The sequence below is a fragment of the Eriocheir sinensis genome, chromosome 63, assembly GCF_024679095.1.
Source record: "Eriocheir sinensis breed Jianghai 21 chromosome 63, ASM2467909v1, whole genome shotgun sequence".
Lineage (NCBI taxonomy): Eukaryota > Metazoa > Arthropoda > Malacostraca > Decapoda > Varunidae > Eriocheir > Eriocheir sinensis.
In genome coordinates, this window is record NC_066571.1 from 6850974 (window position 1) to 6871979 (window position 21006).

General features: G+C 40.1%; 1 long non-coding RNA gene across 1 annotated transcript in view; it reads right to left on the minus strand.

Moving 5' to 3' along the window:
* LOC126986771 (uncharacterized) overlaps positions 1-21006 on the minus strand; it is a 102941-nt gene that overhangs the window by 46539 nt on the left and 35396 nt on the right. Inside the window, exon 2 of the long non-coding RNA XR_007739942.1 lies at positions 15674-15779. This is a non-coding gene — a long non-coding RNA (uncharacterized LOC126986771). The remainder of the gene's footprint in view (positions 1-15673; positions 15780-21006) is intronic.

Here is a 21006-nt window from a genome sequence, read left to right on the forward strand (position 1 = left end):
TCTAGTTCTAATTGCCGAAGAAAAGCGAATATCCACCGAAATTTTAGGTCTGTTAATATATTTCTAGCTAAGCGATCCCCGAATACAGTTGTGATTACCGAAGACAAGCGAAACTCTACCAAAATATTAACTCTTTTTTTTAATATCCTTCTAGCCAAGTGATTCTCTAGTTCCAATTCCCGAAGAAAAGCGAAAATCCATCGAATCTTAGGTCTGTTAATATACTTCTAGATAAACGATCCTCGAAAACAGTTGTGATTACCGAAGACAAGCGAAACTCTACCAAAATATTAACTCTTTTTTTTAATATCCTTCTAGCCAAGTGGTTCTCTAGTTGCAATTGCCGAAGTAAAGCGGAAAACCATATAAAGAAAACACCAAAAACAAATAAATAAACAGAAACCTTGAAAGAACATTTTTGAGCCGCGCCATTCTCGTGACATCCAGCGAATCAGACGTTTTAAACTCGCCCAGTTATGAGTCTCTCGGGAAGACTCACAACACGGCGGCTCTTCTCGTCCTAACCAGCCAGTCAAGTGGTTCACCCTCACACACAAACCATCCACTTACTAGTATTGCTTCTATTTTTATCCGATATTTCCTGGATAATCGCCGTCAAGGGAGTCTGGCTTTTTACTTTCTCTTATAATGCAGATGCCATACTGAAGAAAAGAAGCCAGAGTAATATGAATGAATTTTGCGCTCGTCTGAAAGGTACCTAGATTTTCTCCCTCCGCGGATGTCGCCAAGCTACACGTGCCCACTTATGACTCCTCCTCCTCCTCCTCCTCCTCCTCCTCCTCCAAGTACATCATCAGCTCTTACTGCAAATGTCAACTGAGAAAAGCTTGCATTTTTGCATTTCGTTTTCTACACGTGTACGAAGGAGGCAGCTCAAGGGCAAAATAAAAATAGCTACAGAAAAGTTACGTTATATCGCTCCCCTGCATAAGCAAATTCAAGCTATAAATTCGATTAGAGAGGTGTCTTGATATTTTCTTGTAGGCTAGTCCAGAGTTTGTTCATATGACAAGTACGAAGAGGAAAAAATAACGCATAATCGTTTTCCTATTCTCTGTTCAACACTTCAAGGCGCGTCTCTTCAAGCTTTTCATTTCAACTACTTTCTGAATGCATCGCCGGGCCAGCGTTGCCAGACTGTCGTTCTCAGCTTCTCATATACACATTACACACTGAACATTTCATTTATCATTTTTAGGCTCCAAGACGGTCGTAACCACACACATAACGGAAGGAAATTAAAGTTAGCGTTAAAACTGTTAAATATTGATAGGTTTCGTTCTTTTTTGCTAGAGTTATCGGTCAGAAACTACGAAAATGCAATACGCTGAGTACGATAATTTGTCAACCATTGTAATAGGCGTGATAGTTATTCGAATGTGTGGGTTGTTTGTTCTTGTTTTTATTGTTACCAGATGAACGCACAGGTTATAAATATGATTGAAGTTTTTACCCTTCATTAATGAGCGCTTAAAGTCTTTTTCCTACATGGACTCTACCGCTAGCATAAGTTAGCGATTGGACGCAAAGATACGGAAACTGTGGGAGAGGAAAGGCGTTGCGTTCATCTGGTAACAGTAAAAACAAGAACAAACAACCCACGCATTCGAATAACTCTATCACGCCTCTTACACTAATGGTTCTGCTGCCACAAATAGAAACCGTTTGATAAGAATAAGAATACACAGCACCGGTGGGATGGTTTGGCGATACTGAGAGAATACGGGTAGCGGAAATGAACAGTTTTTAATTATGGGGAAGCTCAACTCGGCTCACCTAATGATGCTCCTGTGCGTGGTAGACCCAATGCTGTTCTGAAGAGGCGTATTTGTTTTTATACTGACGCCAGGTAGTGCTTCCCTGGATTACGCTGTCCCACTTTGTTCTCCACCGAACCGAAGCTGCATGCCAAGTTAGTTTTATTAGTTAGTAAAGCAGTAGTAGTAGTAGTAGTAGTAGTAGTCGTTAGTATTATTTAGTTACTATTAATTATCCTGAAGATATTTGACTTTTCGACGACTGGTAAAAGAAATCTGTCATCGAAGGGATCCATCATAGTGACCCTTTTATCTCCTTCTCTGACTTGGTTATGATACCCCGCTTTGTTCTCCACTTAACCGGTGTTGCAGTCCAGAGTAGTGCTAATCAAGATGCTGGTGACAATAAGATACTTAGGCTGGTATAACAAGACACTTTGCCTTCTCACATCAGCTCTATCTAAAGATCAAAGGGAGGATCAGTCGGGTTCTAATGAGTGTTTTTTTATGCTCAGGGTACAGAGGAAGGATGAAACTACCACCAGGGTCATAAAACTACCCCTGGAAATGGCCACAACTCCTACGAAAGCCTTGTCAAATATGTGTTCTTGGACGGGGAAATGTCTTATAATATGACCCTTAGATACCTACTCTACTTACTCTAAACATTTAGGAACTTACACACCCACATTTGATAAGGCTTTCAGAGTTTCGGATACTTCCAAGTGTTGTTCTATGAGTCTAGCGATAGTCTGATAGGGCTTCTGTACCTTGAATGTTAGACACTTTTGACAACCCGACTAATCTCGTTTGTGGCCTTTGGAAATATTTGTTGTGAGAACCGTAAGCGTCTGGGAGGACTTGTGTGATACGTGTGTGCCTTTGCTGTAACTCATGACCCGCTTCGTCTTAATTTGAGTTTTCGCTACTTCCCCATTTTCTATTACCCCGATTTCGCTTTCACTTTTACCTAATATGAGATTCTGTTCTTTCTTCTTTGTTTTTCTAATAGCACAGGTGGCTCGTTGGTCTGTGTAGTCAATTGTATTTCTGTGTTTTTCTCTTCCTTTTGTATTTTGAAGAGTGTTGAGTGTTCTTTTTCCTATTTTCTTTTACTGCCCTTTGACTGTATCTCCCGTCAGTCTGTGTATAGTCAATTGTATTTGTGTTTTTCTCTTCCTTTTGTATTTTGAAGAGTGTTGAGTGTTCTTTTTCCTATTTTCTTTTACTGCCCTTTGACTGTATCTCCCGTTAGTCTGTGTATAGTCAATTGTATTTGTGTTTTTCTCTTCCTTTTGTATTTTGAAGAGTGTTGAGTGTTCTTTTTCCTATTTTCTTTTACTGCCCTTTGACTGTCTCTCCCGTCAGTCTGTGTATAGTCAATTGTATTTGTGTTTTTCTCTTCCTTTTGTATTTTGAAGAGTGTTGAGTGCCCTTTTTCCTATTTTCTTTTACTGCCCTTTGACTATCTCTCCCGTTAGTCTGTTTATAGTCAATTGTATTTCTGTATTCTTCTCTTCCTTTTTGTATTGGGAAGAGAGTGTTGAGTGCCCTTTTTCCTATTTTCTTTTAGTGCCTTCAAAAACCTCAAAATTATGTGTTAGTGAATCTATACATTTTCCAACGGATAACACGTTCCAGCACACTTAGGTCCATATTCATAAACGTATCAAGCTCCCGTTACGACTTTTCCTCAAGGCCACAGAGGAGATGAGCCAGGTGTTCTTGGGGGGTGATTTTCCCGTTCAAGATGCAGAAGCCGTGTAAAACTATCACAAGAATCACAAAAGCCTCCATGAAAATCCCAGCAACTTCTACGAGAGAGCTTTTCAAGTAGGGGAACTGAGGCGCCGATACGTTTAGAAATACGGGCCTTATATTTCTGCGTTGCGTGGCATTTCATCTTTTCTGCATCTTGTTATCAGTTGTGGAGTAACAAGACGACTGTAAAATAGACTGATATGGTTCTCTGCGTGTACTTTGAAGAGCAAATTTGTGTTATCGAATATGTACGTTTTAAAAAGGCTACCATATTCCAGGAGGCTTGCATTTCAGCGTTCCTTGACCTCTGACCTTTGACGCATAAGGTAACTGTCTAGCCTGTCAGCTTGTGATTTATTTGTCATGTATCTGGAAAAGCAATATCGTGTTATTGATATACAGAAAAACGGATAACGGGTTCCAGAACACTTAAATATTTCTACTTTCAGTGACATACAATCCCTGACGGGTAGTTAAGAGACGCCTGTGAACTGAAGTGACATGTTTTGTTCTTGTACCTGGAAGACTAGTTTTGTGTCACTTGGATATTTAGAAACAACAGGTAACAGGTTCCAGGACGTTTATATTTCTGCTTTCAGTGACGTACGATCCCTGACGCATAAGGTGATAGTCGTCCAGTTAAGAGACGCCTGTGAACTGAAGTGACATGTTTTGTTCTTGTACCTGGAAGACCAATTTTGTGTCACTTGGATATTTAGAAACAACAGGTAACAGGTTCCAGGACGCTTATATTTCTGCTTTCAGTGACATATGATCCCTGACGCATAAGGTGGTAGTCGTGTAGTTAAGAGACGCCTGTGAACTGAAGTAAAATGTTTCGTTCTTGTACCTGGAAAACCAATTTGGTGTCACTGGATATATTTTTTTTACAGCTAAAGAAACAGCTCAAGGGCAACAACAACAAAAAAAAGTGTAAATAAAAAAAGCCCGCTAGTCGCTGTTCCCATATAGATAAAAGTAATGAGCGGCAAAAAGAGAGGTCAATTTCGGGAGGAAAGGTGACTTGATACATACATAATTATAGAAACAACAGGTAACAGGTTCCAGGACGCTTCCACTCCTGCCTTACGTGGAATCAGACCGTCGCCGCAAGAGGATTCACATCGCCACAAAAAACAACATTTCCCTGAAGACAAAAACGTGTATCTTTCTCGACTCATGTTTGATTTCCGGTTTCGATGTTACTCTTTTCTTTTTATTGCTTTTTTTAAACTCCTTTTTACGCAGTCTTACTTTTACATGTTTCGTTATTTATTTAAGTTTTCGCTATTTATTACTTTTTTATAACGCTTATTTCGCTTTACTAATAATACATTTCATCTTTATTTGAGTTTCCCCTATTTAATTCTTTTCCTCTAACGCCGATTTTGCTCTTGCTTACAACACAATTCCTCTTAATTTGAGTTTCCGTTACGTAATCATTTTTATAAGGCAGATATCACAATTACTAAGTACACATTTTGTCATAATTTTAGTTTCCCCTATTTCCTTTTTTTCCTCTTAATTTGAGTTTCCGTTACTTAATCATTTTTTATAAGGTCGATATCATAATTACTAAGTACACATTTCGTCATAATTTAAGTTTCCGCTAATTCCTTTTTTCCTCTAAATTTGAGTCTCCGTTAATCATTCGTATTTCAATAAAGGCGATTTCGATATTACTCATTACATATTTTGTCTTAATTTAAGTTTCCGCTTTTTCCTTATATTTTTTATGACGCGGATTCCCATTTTCCTCATAACACATTTTCTCTTCATTATAATTTCCGCTATTCCCCTTTTTAACAACGCCAGGCACTCAACTCCTCTTCCTCTCATGTCTGGCAGCTGACTCCTGAAACACAATATTTACCTTCCCACATTCATTCAGGATACACAATTTGATTTCCAGGTACGTTTCAGTTATTTCTATATACAACGCTGGAAGCTGCATTTATATTCCTCTCATCTCCGGCTGTGGACTCGTATTTGCTTTCTGTTCCGTCGTATATACAGAACACACTTCATCATTATCTATTCTTACGTTCTCATAATATTGAACATGTATATCGTTCAGCTTCTTCGTACTTGCTTTCACCATCACTCTGCGTCTATTTTCCTCTCATCTCCGGCTGTGGACTCGTATTTGCTTTCTGATCCGTCATATAAACTGAACACAATTTATCATAATCTATTCTTACATTCACATAATATTGGACGCGTATATTGTTCAGCTTCTTCGTACTTGCTTTCCCCTCCGGCAGTTACCCAGAATACACTATCACTATTTTCACATTCTTATAATACTGTACAACTAGTTTTATTTCTCTCTTTCTTCATACTTGCGTTCCCATCAGCCAGTTACCAAGAATACATCTGATCGCGTTATTAACTTGTTTCGCGTTATTTCTTACAAAGGTGGATGTTCGGTACTGCCTGATCGGTCGGTGGTTGATTGGTGATTGGTCTTTGCTCTCCCATCATTTTCCTAGAATACATTTAATCGTACTATGAGATTAAGTTTTTTTTTATAATATCTCTAACGACGTTGAGCACTTAGTCTTCATCCTCCTCTCTCGTATGAAGGTTGGTTGTTGATTTGTCTGTCTCCCGTTGGGCATCTTCTCATAAAACATCAATTAGTTTTTGTCTCTTCATAACCCGTCCGCTGCGGTTGGCACTGATTTGGCCTTCACTCGTAGCCAGGTAACATATAGTCCCAGGTCTTTCTCTGGCTCTGTGGTGGATAGTGGAGTGTTTCCCTTGTGGTATTGGTATGCTGGATATCCCCTCCCAAGATGCAGGAATTTACATTCTTTTCATTGAATTGTAGCTGTCATTTTTTGTTCCATTCCTGTAGCTTGGTGATGTCTTCTGGTAGGAAATCCGTAGTCAAGGGGTTAATATGAGTTTCTGTTCTTTGTTTTCTTTCTTTTATTCTAACAACGCTGGACGCTTATCACTCTAAATTAAGATCACTATTCTGTTTCGGTATTATTCTCTGCTTGCTTCTACAGGTGAATTACTCCATAACCTGTATATCATCCGTGTGTGACTCACCGTTCTCACAACCCGAGGACGTTGACATAACATTCACTCACTCAGCGCAATATACATTTCACTATAAACAATTAATGATACGCGTGATGGAAGAAAGAATTGTGTCACACACTCACTTAAAATAAACATGAACACGAGTGACGCAAGAAATAAACATTGCAGGTTATTGTCTGTCTATCTGTCTGTTTATTTATCTGTCTATCTTTTTCTTTCTTTCTATTCTATTATTCTATTCTATTGTATTCTATTCTATTCTGTTCTATTAAGTGATGCAAAAAGAAAACAAAACAATACGTCTCTCTCTCTCTCTCTCTCTCTCTCTCTCTCTCTCTCTCTCTCTCTCTCTCTCTCTCTCTCTCTCTCTCTCTCTCTCTCTCTCGCTAATCCGGTCAGACCATGATAGTTTCCGCCTCACGCCTACGAGTCCTGAGGTGTCAGTGTAGGGGGGAGCGTCGGACACCCTTCGCGTTGGGGATGACGGGAGGAAGGGAAGGGAAAAGGTTGCGTGAGAAGCTTATGGGATCAGCGACGTACCGAGTCTCCACGTTGCTTTCAGAGGAGTTCGAAGAAGTCAAAAAAGTAACTGGAATGAAGGAGATCTCTTGGAGTATTGAAAGAACAGGAATGGTTAAGTAAGAGACGGGTGAAATGTAGACGATTTGGGGATGGAAAATTGTGGAGTAAAGAGAATGTTGTGTTATAACATGCACGGAGAGGAGATAGAAAGTGGAAGGAAGGAAGGAATTAACGAAGAAAGGGAGGAAGGAAGGAAGGAAGAGAGGGAGGAAGGAAGGAGGGAAGGAAGGAGGGCAGGAGGGAAGTTAGGAAGGAAGGAAGGAAGGAAGAAAGAAAGAAAGAAAGAAAAGTAGGTGTAGGGAAGAAAGGAAAGAAGAAGAAATGAATGAAGGAAGGAAAGTGTAAGAAAGTAAGGAAGGAAAGTGTAAGAAAGGAAGGAAGTAAAGAAGAAAGAAAGAAAGGAAGATGGTGTAAGTAAAATTAAGCTTCAGTACAATTTTCAGACTAAAAAATATATGGGAGGATCATTTATAGCAACTTCTTAAATCTTGCTTCGAGAAGTTTTTAGCACTGACAAGGCGGAGGAAGATCAAATTTGCCCTTACTTAGAAAAAGGGAGAGAAGGCTCGACGCTCCTCCCTACCACCAACCTACGTACTCCCGAGGCGACTTACGTGACAGCCTTCAAAGTCGTGGATAGTTGACTTTACATAACGCAATTTTCTCTGCATTTCAACCCATAATAATAGAGACCGCTGTATAAAAAAGAAAATCCTCTTTCGTTTTATTTTTTGGGGGAACTGTATCTTTGTATATATATTTGACGTGGCTACATGACAGACGTGGGTAGCTGGCTGTACATAACGCAATCTTCTCTGTATTTCAACACATAATAATACTGTTGCAAATTTGTATTCCTTTGTTTATATTTTACGTTGACAGACATATATACAATCGTGGGTTGGTGGGTTTACATAACGCAATATTCTCTGTATTTCAACACATAATAATAAAGTTCGTAGAATACATATAAAAAAAAAACTGTAAAAAACTACTCCTTCCTTTTATTGTTTGTTTATTCCTTGGTCTATATTTCACGTGGATAAATAAAAAACACAGAAAGTTAGATGAAATGACAGCCGTAGGTTTCTCTCCTTATATATGACACACAATTTTTTATTCCATTTTTTTTTATTATTCTAACATGATGACAATGGCCGAGGTATATTAAAACCTGCTTCTCGTTTTCGTATCTGTCTATTTCTCTGTCTATATTTAACGTGGATAGGCAGATTTTTTTTTTTTTTTACAGCAGAGGACATAAAAAAAAGGAAACAAATGTGAAAAAAAGCCCGCTACTCACTGCTCCTAAAGATATAGACAGGAAGAGGAAATGAAAGATACAGACTGATATAGATAGATAGATAAATATATAGATACAAAGATAAATAGGTGGGTTTAGTCTCAGTTTCATAATATTCAATAGCGCGAAACTGAGTCTTTATTTCCGTGTCTCGCCTCGTCTGTGCCTTTCATGTCTCTCTTCCCTGGCGGCGCACTGAAGCAAAGGACACGACGTTGAAAATCTCCGCTTACTCCAGCAATATCCTGGCAAACTTACGGACCATGGAAGTTAATAAAAGGCGTGAGTTTTATTTGCACGAGCACCTGAAGGACTATAGACGAAGTGAAACAATAAAAGTATAAAGGACTAGGGAGCTGTCAGGAGGGAACTGTAGCACAGAAATATGACAGATAGAAGAGTTAGAATCCATAGAAGCGAATGGGAGAGGAATAAAAAGGAGACTCGGGAGAGGAAGAAAGGGGATATGGAGGTTTGCAGGGTGAAAAGAGTAAGGAAAAAAAGTTGAATATAAGGGGAAAGGGAATGCTGAGAAAAGAGGAAAATACTTTAAAGGAAAGCAAGTTGTTCTAGTGTAGCCACAGCAATACTAAAATAAAATACTGATATGTTAACGTTACTGAGACTGAATGAAATAAAAAGCTGAAGGCGTGAAGAGTGGAAAAACTAAGGGTCGAGGAATGGAGAGAAAAAGGAGGAAAGTTGAGGGAAGGGGGAAGGGATGGAATGAAAGGAGTGAGGCGTAGGGAAGGAAGAACTGGGAAGGGAGAGAGGGGGGAGAAGAGGAAAGAGAGAGGTGAAGGGAGGAGGAGATGAATGAAGGGGACGAAAAGGCGAAGGATGGAAAAGAAAAAAAAGGAGGAGGAGAAGAAGAAGAGTAAGGAAAAAGAGGAGGAGAAAAAGAGGGGAACAAAGAAGAGGCATGAAGAAATAAGCAAAAACAAACAAACAAGAAGAACAAGGGAGGTAGAGAGAGGAGAAGAGGAAGGAGAGATGAGGAGGAGGAGGAGAGGATTGATGGGGACGAAAAGGCGAGGGATTGAAAAGAAGAAAAAAAAGGAGATGGAGGAGAAGAGGAGTGAGGAAAAAGAGGAGGAGAAAAGGAGGGGAACAAAGAAGAGAAGGGGATGAATAAAAATACAGAAAAGAGCAAAAACAAGAAGAAAAAGAAGACGAGAAAGTAGAGGAGGAAGAGAAAGAGGAGGAGGAGAAGAAGAGTATGGAGGGGAACAAAGAAGAGAAGGGGAAAAAAAGACTAAGAACAAGAAGAAGAAAAAGAAGACAAGAAAGTAGAGGAGGAAGAGAAAGAGGAGGAGGAGGAGGAGGAGGAGGGGAAAACTAGTGAAAAGGCTTAAGTGTAAAGTCTTTATTGCAATTATTGAATGTGTTGTTGTTGTTGTTGTTGTTGTTGGTGGTGGTGGTGGAAAGGAGGGGGAGGGGGAGGGGGTGGAGGGGGATGACGGGGGTTAAGTAATTTATGGAGGTATTAAGCAATGAACTCTTTCCCTTTGATGTCATATCACGCATTACTGAGCAGAGGAATTTATTTCATCTCAATTTGGAGTTTAATTATCCAGTTTTTTTTCTATTTATTTTCCTTCGGTTCTAGTTTATGTCTTTCTTCTTTATGCTTTGTTTTCCATATTTTCTTTTTCTCGTCTTGTTTATTTTCTCATTCTCATCATCAGCGTTAACATAAAATCTTCTCATTCCTTTGTTTCACCTTTCCACTCTGTTTTGTCTTTTCATCTTCTTCCAGCTCTATTTCTTATTTTCCTTTTCTTTTTCCTCCTCTTCTCTGTTCTGTTCCTTCTTCTGTCTTTCTCCATTTTAATATCTTCCTCTTTTACTTAATATCTTCTCATTCTTTCTTTCATCTTTCCACTCTAATTTCTCTTCTCTTTCTCTCTTCTTCCGGCTGTCTTCTTTTCTTTCTCTTCTTCCTCCTCTTCTGTTCCTTCTGTCTTTCTCCATTTTAATATTTTCCTCTTTTACTTCATAATATCTTCTCATTCTTTCTTTCTTTCATCTTTCCACTCTACTTTCTCTTTTCTTTCTCTCTTCTTTCCGCTGTATGTCTTCTTTTTCTTCTCTTCTTCCTCTTCTTCTCTCTTCTGTTCCTTCTCCTGTCTTTCTCCATTTTAATATTTCTTTTCATATTTACTTATTTTCTTCCCTTATTGCCTATCCGTTACTGTTCTTTGGTTACTTTTTTCTCCTACTTTTTAACAGTAAAGGTGGAAGCTCAGGAGAGAAAAAAAAGAAAGGAAAAAAACAACTTCATATTCATCTTCTTCCAGTATTTCACTTTTCTTACACTATCTATCTATCCACTATCCATAATTACACTATTCACTGTACTATCCTATCCTACACTATATCCCTTTCAATCCCTCTCCTTTCATTCCCTCTCCTTTCATTTCCTGCCCCTTTCCTTCTCTTCCCTTCCCTTTCCCATCCCCTCCTTCCCTACCCATATCTATCTATCCACTATCCCTACTTACACTATTCACTTTACTATCCTATCCTGCACTACATCCCTTTCATTCCTTCTCCTTTCATTTCCTGCCCCTTTCCTTCTCTCACCTTCCCTTTCCCATCCCCTCCTTCCCTACCCATATCTATCTATCCACTATCCCTACTTACACTATTCACTTTACTATCCTATCCTACACTACATCCCTTTCATTCCTTCTCCTTTCATTTCCTGCCCCTTTCCTTCTCTCACCTTCCCTTTCCCATCCTTTCCTTCCCTACCCAAAGTCGGTACCCGCCCTCCTCCGTCTCTGCGGCTGGTGAAAGTTTCTGAGCTTGGCGTCGCGAGCATCAGAACTCATCAGCATCATATTCCCGGCAAGAAACTCAGCGTGAACTCTGTCTGTAGGGGTGAGCACGGCCTCCTATCTTCATCATCATTATCATCATCATCATCATCACTCTTATTATCATCAGTTTTCATTTTATCTTTCTTCACTTTCCTGCTTTATCTCCTTCTCATCATTTTCATCTTGCTCTCCTCATTCTCCTCGTCCTCACTCTCCTCCTCCTCTTCAAACTCCTTCCCCCATTCCCTCTTTTTCTTCTACATTTTTTTTATTACTTTTTTGTTTCTTCATCTCGTCCTCCTTGTCCTCCGTCATACCCTCCACGTCCTTCTCCGCGTTCTGTTCTAACTCCTTCGTCTTCTACATTTCTTTTAATACTTTCTGTCTCCTCCTCCTCTTCCTCCTCCTCCTGCACGTGGGCTGACAGGGTTCAAGACTCCACGTGTTAGTTTTCCTTTCGGACCCTCCCGCCGGTTGACAGGAGCATACAGCGGCCGGCCAATACCTGTGAAGCCGCCACCCAGCGCGAACCTGGCAGAGACGGCTCCCATAATTGAGTTTTCGCGTCCCGGATCAGCCTGTCGCGGGAAAACCGATCAGGAACACGATTGGCTCCACTAAAAAAAGTCCCGAGTTAATAATATTTTGATTTAAGTCTACTCGCTCCTCGTTTTCATATAGGGAAAGATAGATAAACTGGATTAACTGAATTACGTACATAGGTGGAGTGATTGGTTCCATTTAAAAAGTTCCGAGTTAATTGCTTTCATATTTTGATTCCACTTTACTTGTTTCTCGGTTTATATAGATGTGGAAAGATAGGTAAACGGGATCAATTGGTAGAGGTGTTTAGGTAAAGTGATGGATAGTTAGAGTTAAATTAATTGATAGACTGAGAGATAGTGTTAAATTAATACTCATAAATGAATGGATAGGCAGTATAAGTAGAAAATTGAAAGATAGACTGATAAATGATTAGATAGGCAGTAATATAGCCCCCCCAAAAAAACAAGCAGGCCCATAAACAACAACACCAAAACACCACACAATTGTACTCTCCTGCCGTCTCTCTCTTCCCCTAACTGACTCTTCCTCACTTCCTCCTCCTGCTATACCCTTGAAAGTAGAGGGTAGAGGTTAGAGAAAGAAGGTATAGAGGAGGAAAAAGGAAGGTGAGGGCGGGGGCGAAGGTGAAGGCGAGGGCGAAGAGCTGGTATAGTATCGTAGTAGTAGTAGGAGGAGGAGGAGGAAAAGGAAGGTGAGGTCGGAGGCGAAGGTGAAGGTGAAGAGCTGGTACAATAGGGTTTCCTTTTGCTACCAAGGCACGCAGGCTCGTTATCAGCTAACAAGGACTCTGTTACCCGCTGCTGCTGATGATGATGATCCTCCTCCTCCTCCCCCGACCGATGCTCCTGTTTCTTCTTCATAGTAGGAGGAAGGCAAAGGAAAAAAGAAGCAAAATAATAATGATAATAGAAAATACTCGTGTGTGTGTGTGTGTGTGTGTGTGTGTGTGTGTGTTTACAGCAAGGGAGGCACTCACGGACACAAAATCAAAAACAGCAGCGAAAAACCCGTCTAGACGCTCCTCCAACAAAATAAGAGAGGAACGAGAGGCCAGAGGAGAGGTCAGCTTGGGGTGGAAAGGTGTCTTGATACTCTCCTCTTCAAATAGTTCACGTCGTTCAGGTAGTTCAAGTCAGCACTGGTCACAAAGATATCACAAGTAAACATAGGCTGCAATACACTCCTCAACACTATAAAGCTTAAGGGTCCCATCTACCAACAAGGCTGAGGGGAACTGAAAAAGCCTGCAGGGTGGGGGAGTTTACGTGGGAAGCATTCGTTGGGCGCACTTCGTTAGTTCAAGGGGAGGTTGTTTTTCCGGCGTGTGTTTTCAAGTTCACGCGGTTGGGTTACATCGAGCCCCTACGTGTTGGGTTTCAGTTCGAAGGAAAAATCAAATTATCGTGTTTATACCTCGACGGTGCGCGTGCAGCTGGATATATCAGGATCTTGCGACGCACGATTCCTTACTTTAAATTTCTTCTTTGATATTTGTGTTGATTTTAACGGTTCGATAATATCTTGTTTCTTTCTTTAGGTATATATCAAGTCTTGCCTATATCTCTGTCTATATCTATCTATCTATCTATCTATCTGTCTATATCTATTTATCTATATGCCTCTGTCTATCTGTCTATATATCTATTGATCTGTCTATCAAATCTATCAGTCTATTGACCTCAATCTATCAATCCACCTAACATCATTTATCTATTCGTCCATCCATGTATCTATCTTGACCTATTTATCCGTCTGCATATATTTTTGTAGGTCAGTAAGTAAATATGGATAAATAAATGAATAGATACAGACTCTTATTCACATGGAGATGAGGGGATGAAAGCACTTTGTAAATTGACTAACATGCAGACACGAGAGAGTAGTGGTGTGTGTGTGTGTGTGTGTGTGTGTGTGTGTGTGTGTGTGTGTGTGTGTGTGTGTGTGTGTGTGTGTGTGTGTTTGGGGGGGGGGGGGATAATAAATTGTGTCCCTCTGTTAGTTATTGTGTCAAAACTGGTGTACTGGTTTCCTCCTTCTCCTCCTCCTCCTCCTCCTTTTCCTCTTCCATCTTCTTCTTCTTCCTATTCACCTTTCCTTTCTTCCTTCATTCATATTGTGTCAAAACTGGTGCACTGGTTTCCTCCTTCTCCTCCTCCTCTTCTTCCTATTCATCTTTCCTTCCTTCCTTCATTCATTCATTTCTTTTTTTTTTTTGTTTCCTCCTCTTTCTCTCTCTTTTTTCGTTTTCATCATCTTTTTCTTCTCCTTTTTCTTTCTTGTGATTATTCTCGTTCTTGTTCTTCTTGTTTTAGTTCTTCTTCTCCGTCATCATCATCTTCGACCTCCTCCTTCTCCTCCTCCTCCTCCTCCTCCTTCCCGTCCACCTACTTCATCTCAGGCACCAAAGTTGTCAGCGTAAAAAAAACAAAAAAAAACAATTTCATGCCTCAACGTAAGCTCACACAGTTTCTCGTAGTTCTCGTTCTCAAGACGTGGGTGTTAGCAAGTTCACGGCGCTCGGCTGCTCATGAAACGCCGGGTCCGGACGCAAGAGTCGAGTAAACGATTCTGTTCAGTCGCCGCGGCAACCAACGATCCACGAAAACCGGACCTGCGACAAGGAGGAAGGATGGCAAAATGACCTCCACAGAATACCGGGAAATGATAATAAAGGGGAATGGGGAAAGGAGAAGGTCGCCGCACGCGTCTTCCTGCAACCGTCTGCCAGGAAGGATATTTTAAGCAAAGCACATGATGTTATATATGCAAATACTCCACAACATACGCCATTGCCAGTTAGGTGTGTCCGTCTTCTTTGGGATTCAGGCATTATCTACTTTTCTTTCATAACTTTTTGACTATCAAGTTCTATTTACTATTTTTTTCTAACGTCAAGTAATTAGAGAACGGTTTGGAAATTTTGGTTTAGTCGGCGCAACATCTGTGGTCATATACCGGAGAGAGACAGCAGGGGAAGGAATTATAGGAGAGGGAACAGACCCCAGGAGACGGGACACAACCCCCGATTAATACCTGGTACCTATTCACTGCTGGGTGGACAGGGGCGTAGGGTATCGGAAAAGCCGCCCAAATTTTTCCTCTCCGCCTGGGAATCGAACACAGGCCCTCCCGGTTGTGAGCCGAGTGTGCAAACCACTGCACCACGAAGCCCCCAGATCAGAGAACGGTAAACATAACAAGAGAGCCAGACATATACGGCCAAGCAGGAAGTAAGGACAGAAATACCTTCACAGAATCCCGGGAAAGTGTATTAAGGAAAAATATAAAAGTAACGGCGCGTGTCTCCCTGCGGCCTCAGCTTAGAGTGGAAAATTCAAGCCGAGCAAATAGTCAGTTTATACATAAGTCAGTACCATATTCAATTTCCAGTTAGTTGTAGCGTTCATCCTCTCTTCCTTAGCATTCCGGCATTTTCAATTCTCCTGTCATAACCTTTTCACTATCGACCACTACATTTGTCACTTCAAGTAGTAAAAATAAACAAAAAATATACTTCATTAATAATCAGCAGCGTCCATCTCTAGTCTTTGCTCTCTCTCTCTCTCTCTCTCTCTCTCTCTCTCTCTCTCTCTCTCTCTCTCTCTCTCTCTCTCTCTCTCTCTCTCTCTCTCTCTCTCTCTCTCATAAAGCGGACGATTATTTATTTTTACGTAAATTCATATAAAAACGACACAAAACACACGCCATTTACAGTCAGTCAGCAACGTCAAGCCTTCCTAGCGTTGGGTCATTCTCTGATCTCTCGTTCAAATGAAGGAACATAATCTTTGGCTCATCTGTACCTTGACTGAAGCAGAAGGTTACATCAGCTGTTGCCGTGGAGTCTTGAACCCACGCCCCGCCTCGGCTGAGCGGCGTGAGTGGAGCCAAGCGGCGAAGAGAGCCCCCCTGGAAGGAAACAAGATCATTACTCGTGGCCTCTGCTTTACTTTGTAGGAGAAGAGTGGTGTGTGTGTTATTATATATCTTTTATTTATAACTGGCGCTACTATAAATATTGCCTGCGCCATAACGGGCTTGGGCTGACCATCTGGCCCCTGTAGAAAGCCTACCGGCGCTATAGGCGGGGATGTAAAAAAAAATAAATAAATAAATAAAAATAAATAAATAAATAATAATAATAATAATAATCTATCTATTTTTATTATTTTACAGTGAAGGAGGCAGCTCAAGGGCAAAGTGTTAGGTTATTTAAAATATCTTCCATTTATCTATTTATCGTTATTATCATTTTAAGTCCTGAGGGCAGCTCAAGGATAAAAATAAATAAATAAATAAATAAATAAACGCTGGCGCTGCTCTTTTTAAAATTTTCCCCGACAAAAAAAATAATGGTTGACTGAACACGTGATGCATGACCTCCCAAGGCTAGGAGTCGAAACACTTAACATGGTATTTGACTTGCATGAAATTTATGGAGTTTTTACGCGGCTAGAATCTATTAACAGCTGAACACCCTTGACCTAGTATTGAAAATCTCTCTGTAAAACCCGCCATCAGGAAGTAAAAGAAACATTAGATAGACTCCAGGTCAAGGCAAGGAAGAACATAATAATAAGCATCATCAAAAGAAGAGAAAGACAAAAGATAAGAGCTTGGCGGCCATTATCGTAGAAGGAAAAGAACAAGAGATAATGACTGAAAGAAAATAACAATACGTAACACCAAGAAACGAGAAAGACAAAAGATGAGACTTTGGCGGCCATTAACGTTGGAGGAAAACCACAAAAGCGGGTGAACGAAAAAAAAAAAAAGAAAAGTTGAGATCGATAAACATTACATTTTAACAATAGCACATTTTCATATCTCAGTTCAGCTTTCTCGAGCATTTACGGTGTCCGGATAAGTATAAGTATTAAGTGATGCGTACCAGCTGACCAACATACGAGTAATCTAATCGTATACAGGTTACATACACGTTGCTTTACCTGGCATAGTGTTGGAAATTACTTAAACCAAACATTCGGAATACCTCTCCTCCCGAAATTGACCTCTCTGTTGGAGCAGTAAGTAGCGGGCTTTTTTTTTTCATTATTGTTCTTTTTTTTTTTTTTACGCCCTTGCACTGTCTCCTCTGCTGTAAAAAAGAAAGAAAAAAAAACCCCTCCTCTGAACTCATTTTATAGTAGCAGTGATTTGTGGTCATTTTTTCATTATTTTCTTTTTTTTTGCCCTTGAGCTGTTTACTGTAAAAAAAAAAAAAAAAAATGCAGGTCTTCCAGGTACACGAAAAGGTAGTGGATAAGCGGGATAAATCAGACAGACACTTATGTAGTTGTTGATGTAAATTCGGATGGAAGTTTGAAATTGCGGTGGTTAGGTTTAACGATAGAGAGGGAAGCTGGTGAATAGTTCGTTCCCTGAAGCTTGTTTGTCTATTTCCTCTTTGGTTTCTATTTTTTTTTTCTTCTTTTTTGTATCCTTGCTGTTTTTCTTTGGTGTTACTGTTTGTAGTCACTTGTATTTTATTGTTTTTTGTCTTCGATATTTTGTTGTTTTTCTTCGGTGTTACGTCTTGTAGTCATTTGTATTTTATTGTTTTTTCTCTTCGATATTTTGTTGTTTTTCTTCGGTGTCACAGTTTGTAGTCTCTTGTATGTTATTGTCTTTTCGATATTTAACTGTTTTCTGGTATGCTTTCGTAATCATGAGTACTTTTTCTTATATATCTGGTCCAATTTTTTGTTGTCTTTTCTTGTTTTTTCATTGTCTTTTCTCTCTTTGGGCTTTTGTTTTCCTGTATCCTTCCGTATCATTGGTCTCATTTTCTTGCCTTGCCTAATTGTTTTTACGACCTTTTAGCTTTGGCCTCTTTTTTTTTTTTTTTTTTTTTTCAGCGTAGCCTCGTCGATCTGTTTTTGTCTTTTCACTTTGGTCTCCTTTTTTTTTTTGTGTGTGTGTGTATCCTTGCGTATTCTCGTGTATTTTCTTTACCATTTTCTCTGTGGCCTCTTCTGTTTTGTATCCTTGAGCATTCATTTCCTCTTCCTTCTCTTCTTCTCGTCCTCCTCTTTCTCCTCTTTCTCTTCCTCCTCCTCGTCCTCGTGTTTATTAGTTTCTTTTGTATAATTGCGTATCCTTGCGTGTCCTTAAATATAATCTTGAGCATCCATTTCCTCTTCCCTCTTTTCTTCTCGTCCTCCTCTTTCTCCTCCTTCTTGTCCTACTCCTGTTTCCTCCTCTTTCTCTTCGTCCTCTTCCTCCTCGTTCTTGTGTATATTCCTTTCTTTTGCATAACTGTGTCCTTCGGTGTCCTTAAATACTTCTTTCACTTGACGTAACGCAGCCCAAGGGAGGACCACATCAGGTGCTTTACGCCGGGCACCTCTGCAGAGCCATTAACAGCGGACGAAGGAGACAAGGCGGCAACAGGAGGCAACAGGAGGCAACAGGAAGCAATATGAAGTAACAGGAGACAACAGGAAGCAATATGAAGGAACAGGAGACAACAGGAAGCAATATGAAGGAACAGGAGACAACAGGAAGCAATATGAAGTAACAGGAGACAACAGGAAGCAATATGAAGTAACAGGAAGCAATATGAAGGAACAGGGGGAAACAGAAGGCAGGTCAGGATCGGGTAAGGTTTCCCTCTCTCCATGTTTTAAATTTCCACGAAGCACGACGCGGACTGACGAGAGCTTCACATATACTTTCTTTTTTTTTTTTTTTTTTTTTTTTTACAGCAGAGGAGTCAGTTCAAGGGCATAAAAAAGGTAACAAATGTAAAAAAAAAAAAAAAAGCCCGCTACTCACTGCTCCTAAAATAGTCCTCGCTCCTTCCCTGTCCTATGATTTTCCATTTACTCTTTTTAAGTATTCTCGCTACTTTTTTTTTACTCTTTTGAACGCCACTAAAAACGGGGGCATATGCTTCTCGCTTTATGATCATTTTTTCTCCTTTTTTTATCGTTATTTTTTTTAATTATTGTTATGGGAAAGTATGATAAGGTAGCCCTTCACGGTTATGAAAAAGCAAAAAAACAATGACAGAGCTAAAACTATGAAATTTTTTTAATGTAAGCTCTGACACACACACACACACACACACACACACACACACACACACAGAGGAAGCAGCAACTAGGTGGAGAAACAATCGGTAAGAAGCCGCAGCGAGAATATGAAGGAAGAAGAGGAAAGAGGAGGATCAAGAGGAAGAGGAAGAGAATAGACGAGGATCACGTGACGAAGATGAAAGCGAGGAAGATGAAGAGGAAGGAAAGAAAGGCATCACGAGAAGCAGAAAGTGGAAAAAGGAGGATCAGATGGCGAAAGAGAGAATGATGAAAGAGGAAATAAGAGAGAAAGAGGAGCTGGAGGGGGATCTGAGAGAGGAGGACGGCAAGACGAAGAAGAAAGAGGAGAGGGAGAAGATGAAGAAATAAGAGATAAGGGAGTAGGAAGATGGAAGAGTGGAGAACTAGAACACGAAAAAGAAGAAGGAGAAAACGAAGAAACAGGAGAGAGAAGAGGATCCAAGACGGAAAAGGAGGAAGGAGAGGAAGATGAAGAAGAAATAAGAGATATGGGAGCAGAAAGAGGGAGAGAGAAGGATTAGAAAACGAAGCAGAAAAGAAGAAAAGGAGGAAGGAGAGGAAGATGAAGAAGAAATAATAGATAAGGGAGCAGAAAGAGGGAGAGAGAAGGATTAGAAAACGAAGCAGAAAAGAAGAAAAGGAGGAAGAAGAACAAACACGGAAGAGACGAGAATCAAAAGACAAAAAAGATGAAAAGGATGAAGATAAAGAGGAAATAAACGATAGAGGAGAAGGAACCGGGAGAAAGAAGGATTAAAAAACGAAGAAAAAGAGAGGAAGAAAAGGAGGAAGATGAAGAACAAACACGGGCGAGAAGACGAACACACGACGAAAAAGACGAAAAAGAGGGAGATGAAGAGGGAATAAAAGGTAGAGGAGAAGAAAGCGGGAGAAAGAAGAATTAGAAAACGTAGAAGAAGAGAAGAAGAAAAGGAGGAAGATGAAGAAGAACACGGGAGAGAAAAAGAATCAAAAGACGGAGAAAAGAAAGGAGGACCATGAAGAGGAAACGACAGGAAGAGGAAGTTCACAGGAAGGAAAAAACACATATTGCTAAAAGGACGCAACAAAAAGATTAAAGACGAGAGCGTGGCGGCCATTAACGTTGAAAGAGAAAGAGTATAAGGAGAAAAAAAATAGATTTCACCATATGAGAAGTCGCGTCCAAGCTTGCTGGGCCATTACGTGAAGGTGCAAAAAAAAAAAAAAAAAGAAAAAAAAAAAGATTAAGGTTAATGAAAGGAAGAAAACAAGGTAAAGAAATACAAGACTGTAGCAAAATTATTTAAGCCACCAACACTTTCTCCACCACCACCACCACCACCACCTTCTCCACCACCACCACGCCCCTTTAACAACTACCACCACCATCACTACGTCGTGGAAGCGGAGTTTTTTTTCTCTTCTCTTCTCTCCTCTCGTTTTCCCTTCTCTTCTCTTTTTTTCGCTTTTCATTTATTTTTTTTCTTTTCTTTCCTTTTTACTTTTGTTTTCCTTCTTTCATTTTCTTTCCTTCTCCTCTCCTCTCCTTTCCCTTCTCTCCTCTCCTCTTTATTCTCTTTATTTTATTTTCCTTCCTCTTTTTCTTTTGTTTAGTTTTCCTTTATTTTCTTCTTTTCCTTCCTCTTCTCCTCACCTCTGCTCTCCCCACCTTTCCTTCTCCCCACCTCTCCTTTCCCGCGAAGTGCTTTAATCAAACTTTCAAAACGGGTGCGAGAAATGATGACCGACAGGATCTAAGTGCTCAGAGTGGAAGCGGAGGTCAGGGCACGTAGCAAAGGATGGCCATGAAATAAATTGAAGTGCAGGAAAGAAACAGGAAAGGATCGGGAAGTGAACGAGTGAAACAAATGAAATAAAATAAAATGTTCTGGTTTTCATTTTTGAGCAACGGCGATATAGTTTTTTTCTGTGCTTTTCCTATAACCTTGAGCTACCTCCTTTTCAGCATCCCTTTTTATCTTTTTTTTTATCTCTATCCGCTGCCTCCTTTGTTGTAAAAAGATATAAAGTTGATGCAAAGGCGATACAAATATGTTCACGGAGGTTAGATATATTTATGGATTCAAAGTTTT